Below are 15,721 nucleotides of genomic sequence, written 5' to 3'. Positions count from 1 at the left end.
AAGAATGTACACAGCATGGCGAGTGGTAAACAACTATTGCTTTGTTATCATAGCTTATAAAATTACAGAATTTCTCAGGAGGTTCACATCATTGTTTGGCACAGAGCATTTTCCCATTAATTAAGAAAAAGATTCACTTACAGAGATTCAGTAAGCACATTTTAATTATTTCTTCAACATTGTCTAAAACCAAATGAATAAGAAGGTTATGTATTCCAAATTCATTTTAAAGACTTTTAAGTCCACATATCTTTTGGCCCACATTGTTTACATTAGCCTCATTTTTATTATCCATTTGTGGCAGTAAATTCTTAGCAACTAAAGCTGTTGCTATCCCTGCAATGTTCTGTAGAGATGCTACATTTGAAGCATAGCTGACTTTGGAAGCCAAGTGAACGATCTAGTCAAAATGAAGCTCATCTCCACTCTTAAAGATGATCAGTGTGTTTGACACCTGTCTCAGGAACTCTGCAAAGAACCGTCTATGACTTGGATTTGACTCTATGGAAACAGTGGATACTCCTATGGAAACTAAGAAACTAAAAATTTACTGGACAGTCTTTAAAACTTGGGTGCTAGATTTGATATCCTGGAACTGCTATTCAAGCTGCTACATATTTGATTCCAAAGGAGAATTCTACTCATGTATTTGCCCACAACATCTCCTGCTATTTAAATATTGAAACACCAGACTAAGTATTCTTACTGTTACAAAGGACAAGACTGATGAAAAAAATACATGCATATACAGCCCTTATCTGATAAAATTCCTGTTTCCATGTTTAACCCATGAATATCTTTCTCAATTTTGTTTTATACTGGGGAATTTAAGATAATGCTAACTGCAGAAATTGATTGACTAGGAAATGTTCACTACTAGTATGGTTTGGATGTGTCCCCACTCAAATCTCATCTTGAATTGTAACTACCACAATTCCCATGTGTCATGAAAGGAATCCGGTGGGAGGTAATTGAATCACAGGGGTGGGTTTTCCTGTGCTGTTCTCATGATAGTGAATAAGTCTCAGGATATCTGATGGTTTTAAAAATAGGAGTTTCCCTGCATAAGCTCTCTCTCTCTTTGCCTGCTACCATACATGTAAGACGTGACTTCCTCTTCCTTTCCTTGCACCATGATTGTGAGACTTCCCCAGCAATGTGGAACTATAAGTCCATTAAATCTCTTTCTTTTGTAAATTGCTCAGTCTTAGGTGTGTCTTTATCAGCAGCATGAAAACAGACTAACACAATAAATTGGTACTGGGAGTGGGGCACTGCTGAAAAGATAGCCGAAAATGTGGAAACCACTTTGGAACTGGGTAACAGGTAGAGGTTGGAACAGTCTGGAAGGCTCAGAAGAAGATAGGAAAATGTAGGAAAGTTTGGAACTTCCTAGAGACTTGTTGAATGACTTTGCCCAAAATGCTGATAACCATATGGACACTAAAGTCCAGGCTGAAGTGGTCTCAGATGGAAATGAGGAACTTGTTAGGAACTGGAGAATATGTGACTCTTGCTATGTTTTAGCAAGGAGACTGGTGGCATTTTACCCCACCCTAGAGATTTGTGGAACTTTGAACTTGACAGAGATGATTTAGGGTATCTGGAGGAGGAAATGTCTTTCTTTCTTTTCTCTTTTTCTTTTCTGAGATGAAGTCTTGCTCTGTTGCCTAGGCTGGAGTGCAGTGGCATGATCTTGGCTCATTGCAATGTCCGCCTCCCGGGTTCAAGCAATTCTCCCACCTCAGCCTCCTGAATAGCTGGGATTACAGGTGCATACCACCACGCCTGGCTCATTTTTGTGTTTTTAGTAGAGACAGGGTTTCATCATGTTGGCCAGGCTGATCTCGAATTCCTGACCTGGTGATCCTCCCACCTCAGCCTCCCAAAGTTCTGGGATTACAGGCATGAGCCACCACACCTGGCCACTGGAGGAAGAAATTCCTAAGCAGCAAAGTATTCAAGGGGTGACTTGGGTGCTGTTAACAACATTCAGTTTTATAAGGGAAGCAGAGCACAAAAGTTTGGAAAATTTGAAGCCTGACAATGCAATAGAAAAGAAAATCCCATTTTCTGAGGAGAAATTCAAACTGGCTGCAGAAATTTGCATAAGTAACGAGGAGCTGAATGTTAATCCTCAAAACAATGGGGAAAGTATCTCCAGGGTATGTCAGAGGTCTTCATGGAAACCCCTCCCATCACAGGCCCAGAAGTTTAGGAGGAAAAAATGGTTTCATGGGCTGAGCCCAGCATCCTTCTGCAGTTTGCAGTCTAGAAACTTGATGCCCTACATCCCAGCTGCTCCAGCCATGGCTAAAAGGGGCCAAGGTATAGCTCAGGCTATTGCTTCAGAAGGTGCAAGCCCCACATCTTGGCAGCTTCTATGTGGTGTTGAGTCTGTGGGTACACAAAAGTCAAGAATTGAGGTTTGGGAACCTCTGCCTAGATTTCAGAGGATGTATGGAAATGCCTGGGTGTCCAGGCAGAAGTTTGCTATAAGGGTGGGGCTTTCATGGAGAACCTCCGCTAGGGAAGTGTGGAAGGGAAATGTGGGGTCACATGGCCCATGCAGAGTCCCTACTGAGGACTGCCTAGTGGAGCTGGGAGAAGAGGGCCACTGTCCTCCAGACTCCAGAATGGTCTGTCTCCAGACCCCAGCTTACACTGTGTGCCTAGAAAAGTCACAGACACTCAATGCCGACCTATGCAAGCAGCTGGGAGGGAGGTTGTACCCTGCAAAGCCACAGAGGTGGAGCTGCCAAAGCCCATGGGAACCTACCTCTTGCATCAGTGTGTCCTGGATGTGAGACATAGAGTCAAAGGAGATCATTTTGGAGCTTTAAGATTTGACTGTCAGGCCAGGTGTGGTGGCTCATGCCTGTAATCCCAGCACTTTGGGAGGCCGAGGCGGGTGGATCATGAGGTCAGGAGATCGAGAACATCCTGGCTAACATGGTGAAACCCTGTCTCTACTAAAAATACAAAAATTAGCCAGGCATGGTGGTGCATACCTGTAGTCCCAGCTACTTGGGAGGCTGAGGCAGGAGAATGGTGTGAACCTGGAAGGCAGAACTTGCAGTGAGCCGAGATTGTGCCACTGCACTCCAACCTGGGCGACAGAGTGAGACTCTGTCTCAAAAAAAAAAAAAAAAATTTTTGACTGTCCAACTGGATTTTGGACTTGCATGGGGCCTGTAGTCCCTTTGGTTTGGTCAATTTCTCCCATTTGGAATGGCTGTATTTACCCAATGCCTGTACCCCCATTGTATCCAGGAAGTAACTAGCTTGCTTTTGATTTTACAGGCTCATGGGTGGAAGGGACTTGCCTTGTCTCAGATGAGACATTGAACCGTAAACTTTTGAGTTAATGCTGAAGTGAGTTAAGACTTTGGGGGACCTTTGGGAAGGCATGATTGGTTCTGAAATGTGAGGACATGAGATTTGGGAAGGGTCAGGGGTTGAATGATATGGTTTGACTGTGTCCCTACCCAAATCTTATCTTGAATTGTAACTCCCACAATTCTTATATGTTGTGGGAGGAACCTGGTGGGGAGGTAATTGAATGATTGGGGCAAGTCTTTCCCGTGCTGTTCTCGTTATAGTGAATACGTCTCAGGAGATCTGACAGTTTTAAAAATGGGAGTTTCCCTGCACAAGCTCTCTTTTTGCCTGTTGCCATTCATGTAAGATGTGACCTGCTCTTCCTTGCCTTCCACCCTGATAGTGAGGCTTCTCCAGCCACATGGAACTGTAAGTCCATTAAACCTCTTTCTTTTGTAAATTGTCCAGTTGTCTTGGGTATGTATTTATCTGCAGCATGAAAATGCATTAATACAACTACTTAGTAAAATCAATGTTGATTTCTGTCACATAAAATCCAAATGGGATGTTCTTGATTGGCAGGTAGCCTTCTATAATAAGGACCCAACCTCCTTCCACCTTGGGGCTCTGTCCTTCTTTAGATCCATGGATTTTCTTTTGAATTTTGTTCATGGAGAGGCAAGGAGAAGGTGGAGAAGGCTCACTTGCTTCTTTATCAATTTACCTGGGAAGTGTTACTCCTTACTTCTGCCAACACCTTCATTAAGTACCAGTCACATGGTTCCAGTGATCTGCCAAGGAGAATGGGAAATGCAGCCCATTATTTGGCTGTTTCCAAGTAAAATCTCCACACAGTGCAACAGAATTATGAATCTATGATTTTCCCTGACTTATCTGTCTCAAACATCCTTTACAATCGAGACCATCCTGGTTAACATGGTGAAACCCCATCTCTACTAAAAATACAAAAAACTAGCTGGGTGTGGTGGCGGGTGCCTGTAGCCCCAGCTACTCAGGAGGCTGAGGCAGGAGAATGATGTGAACCCAGGAGGCGGATGTTGCAGTGAGCCGAGATTGCGCTGCTGCACTCCAGCCTGGGAGACAGAGCGAAACTCTATCTCAAAAACAGACAAACAAACAAACAAACAAAAACAAAAACAAAAAAGCATCCTTTACACATTCTGAAGTGAGGGTATTTCGTTCAAAGCAAATTTGGTTGGTTTTTATGTTTAAGGACATCAAAAACTAATTGTTACTTACTATGCTCATTACCTGGGTGATGGGATCATCATTCATATCCCAAACCGCAGCATCACACAATATACCCATAAAACAAACCTGCACGTGTATCTCCAAATCTAAAAGAAAAGTGGAAGTTAAAATAAAAAATTAAAATGTTACTCCATTAAAAAAGGAAAAAGAATGTGTGCTTTATATTTTGTTTTCTTTTTTTTTAAATTAGCAGACCAAGAGTCCATTAATTTATTCATTCTGGTTTCTGATTAAAACAACTCCCATGTGCTTTGTAAACTCTCCAATATAATTGCCCATGTGCATTAGACTTCACCAGTCTTCAACATTGGTTTTTCCCAGAAATATGAAGTAATCTTTTTTAGTATCTGAGTCATATTTAATGGCTTTCTCTTCTGCAAGAAAACAGAATCTGTGTAGTTAGGGTACGCTGTGCATTAAAGACATTATTCAGACACCTTGATAGATAATTAAAAAATGTGTTTTTTAAAAGGATTTTTTTTAATTTAAAATAGTTTTTTCCTTTTTTAAGGAAATATTTAGAGTTAGTGCAGCATTAATTTCCGGATGATTTAACCTATACAAATATTCAGCAGAGGAAAAAAGTCACATTAATCAAGAGACAGTATCTTGTAATTTGTGGCTTTAATTGATTGGTGGTGGTGGGGAAGTATGTGCTCTTTTCTCAGACATTTATTCTCAGCTTCCATTTGAAATTCTAGCTTTTAGGGATTTACTCCATTGATCTTGGAACTTTACAAGAGCCACACAATAAAATGCAATATAAATATTCCTGTACAATAAATATTACTATCATTTAAGATTTACCCTATGAAAAGGCTCCTGGAAGCATAGGCCCCAGTGTAGAGGCCTGAGGAAGAAAATGATCTGAAGGAGCTGCGTAGGATGCTGGAGATGGAAGGATGGTGCCAGTGGCGACTTTCCCCTGTTCTCTAATTGCACTTTAAGTGGGCCTGATTGATTTGGAGTACAGTGAACAAGTGTCAGTGAGAAAAGCAAAGCTACTACTTAATTTTCTCCAAATACATTTCTCCAAATACATTTTCTAAATGCCCACTATTTGCTAGACATTTTGCTAGAATATGAAATAATGAATATGAAATAATGAAGAAGAACATAATAATTCTTGTACTTCTGGAGCTTATCGTTTAGGGTAATTAAAATGGAAATACCTATCCTGGTAAATTGAATCAATAATAACAACAAATAATAGTGAAAATGGGATGATAATACTAGTAGTTTCAGTTTCATTTGAACTGTTTTTGTCTTCCAGTAATGCATTTTAATTTACATATGTAACATTTATATATACATACATATATATATATATGTACTGCTCATTGATACATTTGTATACAGTTAGCAATAGGATGAAAGGCAGGGCAGTGTTATTCACAGGATCCAGAATAATACTTGGTATATAACAGGCACTCAATCAGTGACACTGTATGGATAAAAAACATAGTCCTGGATGGAAAATCAGAAGACTACAGTTTCTACAGAGATTCTACCAGTTTTTTCTTTGTGACATAATAAGTGACTCCCAGTTTTAGTTTTCTAATCTATGTAATGGAATAAAAATACCCATTCTCCACACCTTACAAAGTAGCAGTTCCTTAGGTGGGAAAAAGATAGCAGATATGTAAGACTTGTGAGTGTTATTATAGCCAGTAAACAGTCAAACTGGAGTATTTTCTTACTTAACTAAGATATTTCTCTTTTTTGAAATAAGCTTTCTGATGGACACATTTCAGTGAAGTGAAAATAATTTCATTTTAGAAAATTTAATCGCATTACCATCAGACAAGTATTTTCGTGAAATTTCTAAGAACCTAGCATCTTTTAGAAATTTAGCCTAATAGAGGTGACTTGGGGCCCTATAAGAATCTCAGTGCATCTTTCCCACTCCTTTCCCATTTATGGACAGATGTTTCCCAAGGAAATCCTTGGTTCACCCTTCATCTGTCTGGAATGCATAAAAGAATAAACTATCACTTGAAGGCAATCTGACAACAGACTAAGAGACAGGAGCACACTCAGAAATTTGAGATTAAGATAGAAGAGGCATGTTTTATTCAAAGTTCAATATCCATTTATTGTGAGGATAAGGGTGTCTGTGTTGTGACTCATGCATGCTGTGAAAAAATGCCAAGTGTCTTGATAACTAATGTTAGTAAGGAAAGATTCACCAAGAGGGGGCAGAAGCTCATGAAATGCTAATCGTTGAATTCAAGAGTGAGAATCAATTTCAGATTTTCATGTTTTTGGAACATTTCAAATGACTTAATATTTTAGTGAAAAATCCATATATTCTGAGAGTAATGATAAACATATTTCTTTGCTTCGATTCATCTCTGAGGTTTCCTTCCTTTCTTACTGCTTTGGCTTTCCCATTTTGCTTTTGTCTTCTTGCTGCCTCTCATCTTCCCTCTAAGCATTCAGATTAAAATTCCGTTCCTTTACCTTCTTTAAAAAATATGATTATAAATGTGCTCCTTTTATCATAAATGATGAAAAAGCATAAACTTTAAGCCAGAAAAACAGTACTTCCTTTGAAGCCCCTCCTTTAACAAATGATTTTTCAGAGTTTTGAAAAACCCATAAAGAGAGTGTGTTTTCTCCAGCCATTGAAGATACGACAAATGGTACATCCTGAGAGTGAACGGAAGAGTCATTTTAGAAAGTTTGAAGAACAAATACTCAGGCTTAGTTAGGGACTGCACACTAACAAGAGGTGCAAGGCAGTTAGGTGAATGACAATGGATCAAATTAATCCTATAAAATGACAAGGACAAACACTGGGGACCTTCATTGTGAAATGTCTTGGAGTAAAGGCTTAGCAAGAAGTCAGTCTTGCATAAACATAAAAGCCAAACTCTTAAAAAATACTTTACCAAAGATGATTTATTTTTATGCAAGAATGGTTCTTTAGAAATTATTTTAGATCTTTTTCTTGAATATCAATATTGATTTAGCTAATAGGACATGTCTTTTTTTCATCTTTATAAAACAATGACTTCAAAAGAGGAGAAGGGTACTCAGAAGGAGCAATCACAGACTGTGAGCACAGAATGATTTCAAAAACTTCTGCATTTGAACACAAAAGTGAGTCAATAAAACCATAGCCTCCTTCAACTTGTAATTCAAATACATAAAATAATTTGACTTCAATAGGCAAGGCAAATTCTCACTTACTTGGAAATTTCTCAGGTACTACAGAAAGTCAAGGAGAGGACTTAAAGGCAAGAAAACGTTTGACTAATGATTAATAAAACTGTTGTTGCTCCAAAGTATTGTTGAAAGTGGAATCTTTTCAACATCTGAAATATATCTTGATACAAAATGCAATCCTGTTGAATAACTGCAGAAGAAGTGTTGGCTCTGTATTAATAAATCTGTATTTAATGCATAAATAGATGGATTTAATATCTTTGGATTAGACAGTTTTGAAAGAAACTTGGTATAGTCAAATTAAATTCATATATTGTTTCATTTGCATCTTGAGTCTGGTAAATGTAGCTATAGAGAAAACATATTTTTTTTTTTTTAAAAAGCAACTGTGCCACTTGCTCTTTTTAAATTGCTTTGCTGCATTTTTAAGAGTTTTAAAAATGGGCACTTGATGTGCATAAAACAGCAACTGTTGCTCATTCTGTCTTTACCTCTACTCCAGCAAAGATATGTTTTGAAAAGGAATACATTAGAAATACATCAAAATACATAATGCAATGGAAATGAGCTTTACTATTTTTTAATCCTCCATTCCAAGCATTTTGTTTGCCCTGCAGAAGAAAATGCCTCTCACAAAATCCTCACAGCCACCTATCACTGTGGCCACATTCATGGCTCCATCTAGGCAATTGGCATGGAACAGGAAATATGATAGAACTGTAAAGAACAGGCTATCCATCATTCTAATAATAGCAACGTTTTGATTGAGAATAAACACAGTTGAATTATTTGTAAGGACGTGGAATAGATGAGCTGGTTAGAAAGAACACTTCTTCAGATGACTTTTTCCTTCTTCCTCTTTCCTCTATGCCACAATAATTCAAGAAGGTCATTTCAGCTAATAAAAAGAGCAAAGTGAAACACTAAAAATAAAACACTTGGATTGCAAAGATGTACTGAGACTTCTTAAAGAAGTTTGAAAGATCAAAACTTTAAATAGAATATATTACAAACCACAGAATTTGGGATTAATCAATGATCAAAAGATCTCTGAGAATTTTGAAAAGGAAGCTGATGAACAATTGTTCCACATCAGTAATATACTCCAACTTATTTTTAAAGAAAGCGAAACAGTGCTATGAGATTTTGCAATTCCTTTTCCCTTTGTTATTTTTTGTTCAAATATACAAATACTTAAATATTTTTAAAAATATAAAAATTATATTTGATATATTTACAATGTGTGTATATATCTATAATATATGTTAGAAAAATAAATAATAAACATTGGTGAACCAATCAACCAACTCATGAACTAAAACGTTAACATGACTTTCATCTACTCATATACACTTTGCATGCCCATCCTCCTACCTTTCCACCAGAGAAAATGACTGTAGTTATTTATTTACATACACACACACACACAAACACACACACACACGCTCATAGACACACAAACACATATATGTAGCTTTTTTGACATATGCATGTAAGTCAAAGTCAAATATAACCTAATATTATTTCTGTTGAGATTTATAAAAATAGTTTCATATCTTCCGTAGTCTTATAGGACTTTTCTGTTTAACATCCTAAGATGGATCCATATTTTTACAAATAGTTGTGTTTCATTCACTTTAACTGCTTTCTCATATTTAATTGAGTAAATATAACACTATTAACTTATTTATTCCTTTGTCATTGTACATCTTTGTAGCTTCCATATTTTATTATTAATCATACTGTTAGGAATATTCTTGCATGTATCTTAAGCACATATATAAGTTTTTCTAGGGTTACTACATAAAGGTAGAATTATCGGTTTGCAAGGCACATGAATGTGTAACTTTACAAAATAATATCAACAGGTTTTCCAAAAAAATGTGCAAATTTGCAATCTTGGCAGCAATTTGTATGAATTTCTGATGATTCACATTCTCCCCAGATTGTTATATTTCTTAATTTTTTTCCACTCTAGGGGGTATACATAATAATTACAAAATGATTTTATTAGTAATCCCTGTCTCATTATAGTCTAAATTACATTTCATTTATTGCACATTTAACAAATATTCTTTGAATGCCTACTATCTCGACCTGCCAGACCTGTATTGATTCTAATAAGAAGTTGCTGTGTCTGAGAGACTGAAGAAGAGCCCCAGAGCCAGAGAATGAGACATAAGGTTTATCAAACGAACTTACATATAAGGCAGTCCAGTGGTGACAGCCTAGACAGGAGAACCGTTTGTAAAAAGATGCAGTTTTGTACCATTTGTAAAAAGTCTAAAGTTTATATAGTTTAGATACATCCACATTCTCAGGGGATGCTTAAGTTATGGCTATCAGGTATCTCTAAAATGCAGAGTCATTCTCAGTATCCTTCATTTAAGTTATTGCTGTCAGATATGTCTGCCATGCATATGTTCCAGGAACTGCTAATTATGCTGTAGATATAACAGTAATAAAAAAAAATCCCTGCCCTCATGAAGATTAAGTTCAAATAGGGCAGAGACTGAAAATAAACATAATAAATAAGTGAATTATATAGTACATAAGAAGGTAACAAATGTCATTGAGAAAAATAAAGTGAGATAGGACTCCCACAGCAGAGAACCAGTTGAAATTTTAAATATAATAGGGTTGACTTTTGTTGTAAGCCATTCTTGCATTGCTATAAAGAAATACCTGAGATTGAGTAATTTATAAAGAAAGCCAGTTTAATTGGTCCATGGTTCTGCAGGCTGTACAGTAATCATAGTACTGACATCTGTTTTGGGGGAGGCCTAAGGAAGCTTCTAAGCATGGCAGAAGGTAAAGCGGGAACAGGCATATCACATGGCCAGAGCAGGAGCTCTTGTGAGGAAGAAAGTGGAGTGGGCGAGGTTGGGGGTAGATGCCACATACTTTTTAACTACCAGATCTCTTGTGAACTCAGAGTGAGAGCTCACTTAACACCAAGGGGATGCCCAAGCCATTCACGGGCGATCCACCAGATGACCCAAACACTTCCCACCAAGTCCCACTTCCAACACTGGGGATTACATTTCAACATGAGATTTGGGTAAGGACAAATATCTAAACTACATCAACTTTTCTGAGAAATAATTTTAGCAAGGACATGAAGTAGATGAAGGCTTTAGCGATGTAGAGGAAACAGCTAGAGCAGGAAGGATACTGGTGTGTTTGAGGAATAGCTAGGAAGTCATTATGTTAGGAGCAAAGTGAATGAGAAGAGAGTGACAGGAGATGTGATTGATAGGTAATTGTGGGGCCAGTTCCTCTAGCATCTTGCAGGCAATTTTAAGGATTTTAGCATTTATTTGGTGAAACGTGAATCTACTGAGGAATTTTGAGCACAATATTGACATGTTCCAAGGCTATGGGTAGAAGTATGGAGACCAGCTGGGAGAAAATTAGAAAAAATGTGAAAGATGCTGGTGGATTAGGCTAGGGTAATAAAAGGGGCAGTGGTAGAAACTGAGAAGAGTATATATATATACACACACCTATATACACACGCATACACATATACACACTTTTAACATATTGGGTCTTTATATTCTTGAACACAGAATACCCCTGTTTCTTTAGATCTTTAATATCTTTCAATAAGGTTTACATTTTCTATACTCATATTTCTACACACTTTGTTTCCATTATTGTAAATAGTCTCTTGCTCTCCCTCTTTTCTTTCACCCTCTGCTTTAACCATTGTTTGTTTATTCCTTATGTATCGAGATACCACTTGTTTTTGAATAGGAATCTTATGGCAAGCCACCATACTGAATTCTCATTATTTCTATAAATTTGTCTGTAGATAATTTTGGATATTTTATGTGGTCAGTCATGTCATTTATGAATAGTAACCATTTTCTTCTTTTAAATATTCTTCAAAAATGTATGCCTTTAATTTAATTTGTTTTTCTTACTATATTGGAAAGGATCCTCAATAAAAGTAGCAGTTGTTTGCAATCCTTAATTTATTTCAGATTTTGAAGGGAACACATTTAATGTTTTGCTACTAAGAGGATATTTGTGATATACTTTTTTTTTTTTTTTTTTTTTTTGAGACGGAGTCTCACGCTGTTGCCCAGGCTGGAGTGCAGTGGCGCGATCTCGGCTCACTGCAAGCTCCGCCTCCCGGGTTCCCGCCATTCTCCTGCCTCAGCCTCCTGAGTAGCTGGGACTACAGGCGCCCGCCACCGCGCCCGGCTCATTTTTTGTATTTTTAGTAGAGACGGGGTTTCACTGTGGTCTCGATCTCCTGACCTTGTGATCCGCCCGCCTCGGCCTCCCAAAGTGCTGGGATTACAGGCTTGAGCCACCGCGCCCGGCCTTGTGATATACTTTGATACCTGTCTTTTTTCGGGCTAAGCAGGTGCCTCTCTTCTTAGTTTCCTATTGTTAGGGTACACAAGAGATGTTGAATTTTATAACATTTCCGCATTTCTTAGATGACCTTGTGGATTTTTTCCTTTAATCTAGTCATGTAATTTTAATATATTTTCAATGCTAAAAGGGTATTTGTATTCCCAAGATAAGCCCAACTTGGGCATGGTATATTTTTGAATGTTATTTTGGATTCAGTTTGTAAATCTATTGTTTATAATTTATATCTACTTTTATAAATGAAATAAAGCTATGAGTTTCCTTGCTAAAACTGTCCTTTTCTCATTTATAAATGATTTCAGTATTACTACTTCTTGGCTGTCAAATCCAGTATATGGAATTTGTCCATACTAAACTTGTGAACAGTATCTTAATTACTCCTGTGGGTTTTCTACACACTGACATAGCATTCAGAAGCTTTGTGTTTGGGCCACTAGGGTCTTTTAAGATACCAAATACTTGATTAATCTAATGAAATCAGCACCCAGTCAATATATGTTGGGTCCCCTGCGCTTTTGTAATTCATAAATGACTATTATTAATATTTTATGCTTATAGATGAGCAGCATAAGAATGATTTTTCTATGGGGCTGAGATGTAACAAGTTCAATATTGTAGGAAGGTGGCATTTTGAACATTTGATTGTTAAGTCGGCATCACTGTGTAAAGTTTCTACTATTTTGTTTGTGTTTTTTTCTTGGTAACAATTTTGCATATGCACCTTTCCTAGACCCCTGCCCTAGCCATCTGGGCATCTGTTGTTATGTCTGCTTGCTTTTAGATTATCTTTTCTAAGTTAACAGTCTTATTAGTAGTAACTACTTGACTAGTTTACCCTAAGGTCAGAGATTTAAGTTGAAAGGTGCTTCAGATTATTGTCATTTCTAGCTTTCACCAGAGCACAGGATTTGTCAAATAAATATGAATAATTAGGCCCAGAAAACTTTAAAATAACAACTTAGAAGAAAATTTAAACCACCAGCTTCGTAATGTTAAGAAGTTGTTTAAATGGATTAATTATGCTCTTCACAATGCGGACTTAAACAGTTGCTTTAGACAAGTGGCACTGGGTTTGAAAACTTCAAAAATGTGTTTCTTTGACAAATTGAAGTGCTTCTTATATAGCGTTGCCAGATAAAAGCCCCTGCACCTTCTCAGTTATTTCAGGACCAGCTTGAGGCTGAAGAAAAGGCAAGATCCCAGAGATCATGGCAGACTTCATTTGTCTCTTCCAGAAGAGAACCTTCCCCCTACGGATACCGGAAAGGCTGGATACCTCGGTTATTAGAGGATTTTGGAGATGGAGGTGCTTTTCCAGGGATTCATGTGGCTCAGTATCCACTGGATATGGGACGAAAGACAAAAAATGTCTAATGCGCTGGCCCTTCAGGTGGATTCTGAAGGAAAAATTAAACATGATGTAATCACTAGACAAGGACAGTCAAAAGACGAGGTCATTTACAGCAAATACACTGTCCTGGTTTCAAAGGATGTTATGAATGCAAATGATCCAGGCTTGCAAAGGCCCGATGAAGAAGCTATGAAAGACATAACAGAAAAGACAAGAGTAGCCTTATAAAAAGCTGTATCACAGAAGGTCGCTGCTATCATGCCAGTTCGGGCAGCTGACAAACTGACTCCTGCTCAGTATATCCGATACACACCATCTCAGCAAGGAGTGGCTTCCAACTCTGGAGCTAAACAGAGGGTTAGTCAGATGGTAGAAGTGCAGAAAGATCCAACGGAGCCTCCAAGGTTCAAGATTAATAAGAAAATTCCCGGAGGACCACCTTCTTCTCCTGTACCTGTCATGCATTCTCCTAGCTGAAAGATGGCTGTAAAGGAACAACAAGAGTGCAAGTTTCCTCCTTGTATTTCTAACTGGAAAAATGCAAGAGGTTATACAATTCCATTAGACAAACGTCTGGCTGCCGATGGAAGAGGACTACAGAGAGTACACATAAATGAAAATGTTGCCAAACTGGCCGAAGCCCTCTACATTGCTGATCAGAAAGTTTGTGAAGCTGTGGAAATGCGTGCCCAAGTAGAGAGAAAAATGGTCTAGAAAGAAAAGGGAAAACATGAAGAGAAACTTAGAGAAATGGCTCAGAAAGCCAGGGAACGAAGAGCTGGGATCAAAACTCATGTGGAAAAAGAGGATAGGGAGGCACGTGAGAGGGATGAAATCCGGCATGACAGGCGACAAGAGAGACAGCATGGCAGGAATCTTTCCAGGGCAGCTCCTGATAAAAGGTCGAAACTTCAGAGAAGTGAAAATGGGGATATCAGCGAAGTCATTGCTCTCGGTGTTCCTAATCCTTGAACTTCCAATGAAGGTCAGTACGACCAAAGACTCATCAACCAATCCAAGGGTATGGACCGTGGATTTGCAGGTGGAGAAGACGAAATTTATAATGTTTGTGATCAAGCCTGGAGAGGTGGTAAAGATATGGCCCACAGTATTTATAGGCCCAGTAAAAATCTGGACAAGGACATGTATGGCGATGACCTAGAAGCAAGAATAAAGACCAACAGATTTGTTCCCAACAAGGAGTTTTCTGGTTCAGGTTGTAGGCAGAGAGGCTGAGAAGGATCAGTTTAGTTTGGGGAAGATCCTTTTGGTTTGGACGAATGTTTGGAAGAAGAGAAACAGCACGGTGGCTCTAAAAGACCCTGAGATAGCCGCCGCCCCATGGAATATGAGTATGATGGCAAGAAGAGGAGGAAGGACTAGACACAATTTTCTTCGAAGTGAATGAACTATTATTATCCATAACCCTAATGATGCAAGTCATATGGGGGAACACTTTGTAAATGGTCAGGACAAAAACTGAATCTGGGTGCCAGATCCTAGCACTACTTTTTTGCTGGAGAACGGAGGAAATAGAAAATTCTACTTTGAAGTATGTTTTTTAAAAAGTGGATTGTGTTTGTGCTTCTCCCACCTTTCAGCATTTATAGAACATGCTGCTCCACATACAGAGTCAAGACCACTTCCTTTTATGCAACATTAATAGTTTGGGGTTAATATTTTGTGTGAGAACAGCTGCATACGAGTAAAGTTACCTCAACCACAGTGAGTAGGAGGGTGTTCACATATTGTAACGGTCCTGCCAAATAAATTTTGTCCCTATTGTGCTCTGTTTTAATTTGGAGTGGGCAAAGTAAGCTCTTGCTTGGTGCTACTATTTGTTTTAAATAAAAATATTTAGACAACAAAAATGAGATATACAATATTTGGGACATATAAAAAATATTTATTTGTCTGAAATTCAAATTTATCTTGGTGTCCTATATTTTTGTTTACTAAATCTGGCAACCTTATTTCTATGTAGATTAAAAACAAAAATAAGCTTTCATAAAAGCAATGTGCAATTCTGAAGCAGCGCTTAACTCCTCTGACTTAGTATATTATGTAATTACTTCAATTGGTTAGAATCTAATTAGTAACAAGAAAGCAACACAAGTCAATTTGGGATATTTTGTTCATGTGCATTCTTTATGAATATTTAACTAGAATGCTAGACAACTTTGGTGTATGGAATATCTTTTACACATAAAATGGAAG

The 15,721-nt window shown here is 37.9% G+C and overlaps 1 pseudogene; it reads left to right on the top strand.

Moving 5' to 3' along the window:
• LOC102137938 (SNW domain-containing protein 1 pseudogene) overlaps nt 1-15,354 on the top strand; it is a 57,729-nt pseudogene extending 42,375 nt beyond the window's left edge.
• The last annotated feature ends 367 nt before the right edge of the window (nt 15,355-15,721 follow it).

Source organism: Macaca fascicularis, chromosome 1 (assembly GCF_037993035.2).
Source record: "Macaca fascicularis isolate 582-1 chromosome 1, T2T-MFA8v1.1".
Taxonomy (NCBI): Eukaryota; Metazoa; Chordata; class Mammalia; order Primates; family Cercopithecidae; genus Macaca; species Macaca fascicularis.
Note: the sequence above shows the minus strand (reverse complement) of the source record. Positions and strands in the feature narration are given on the sequence as shown.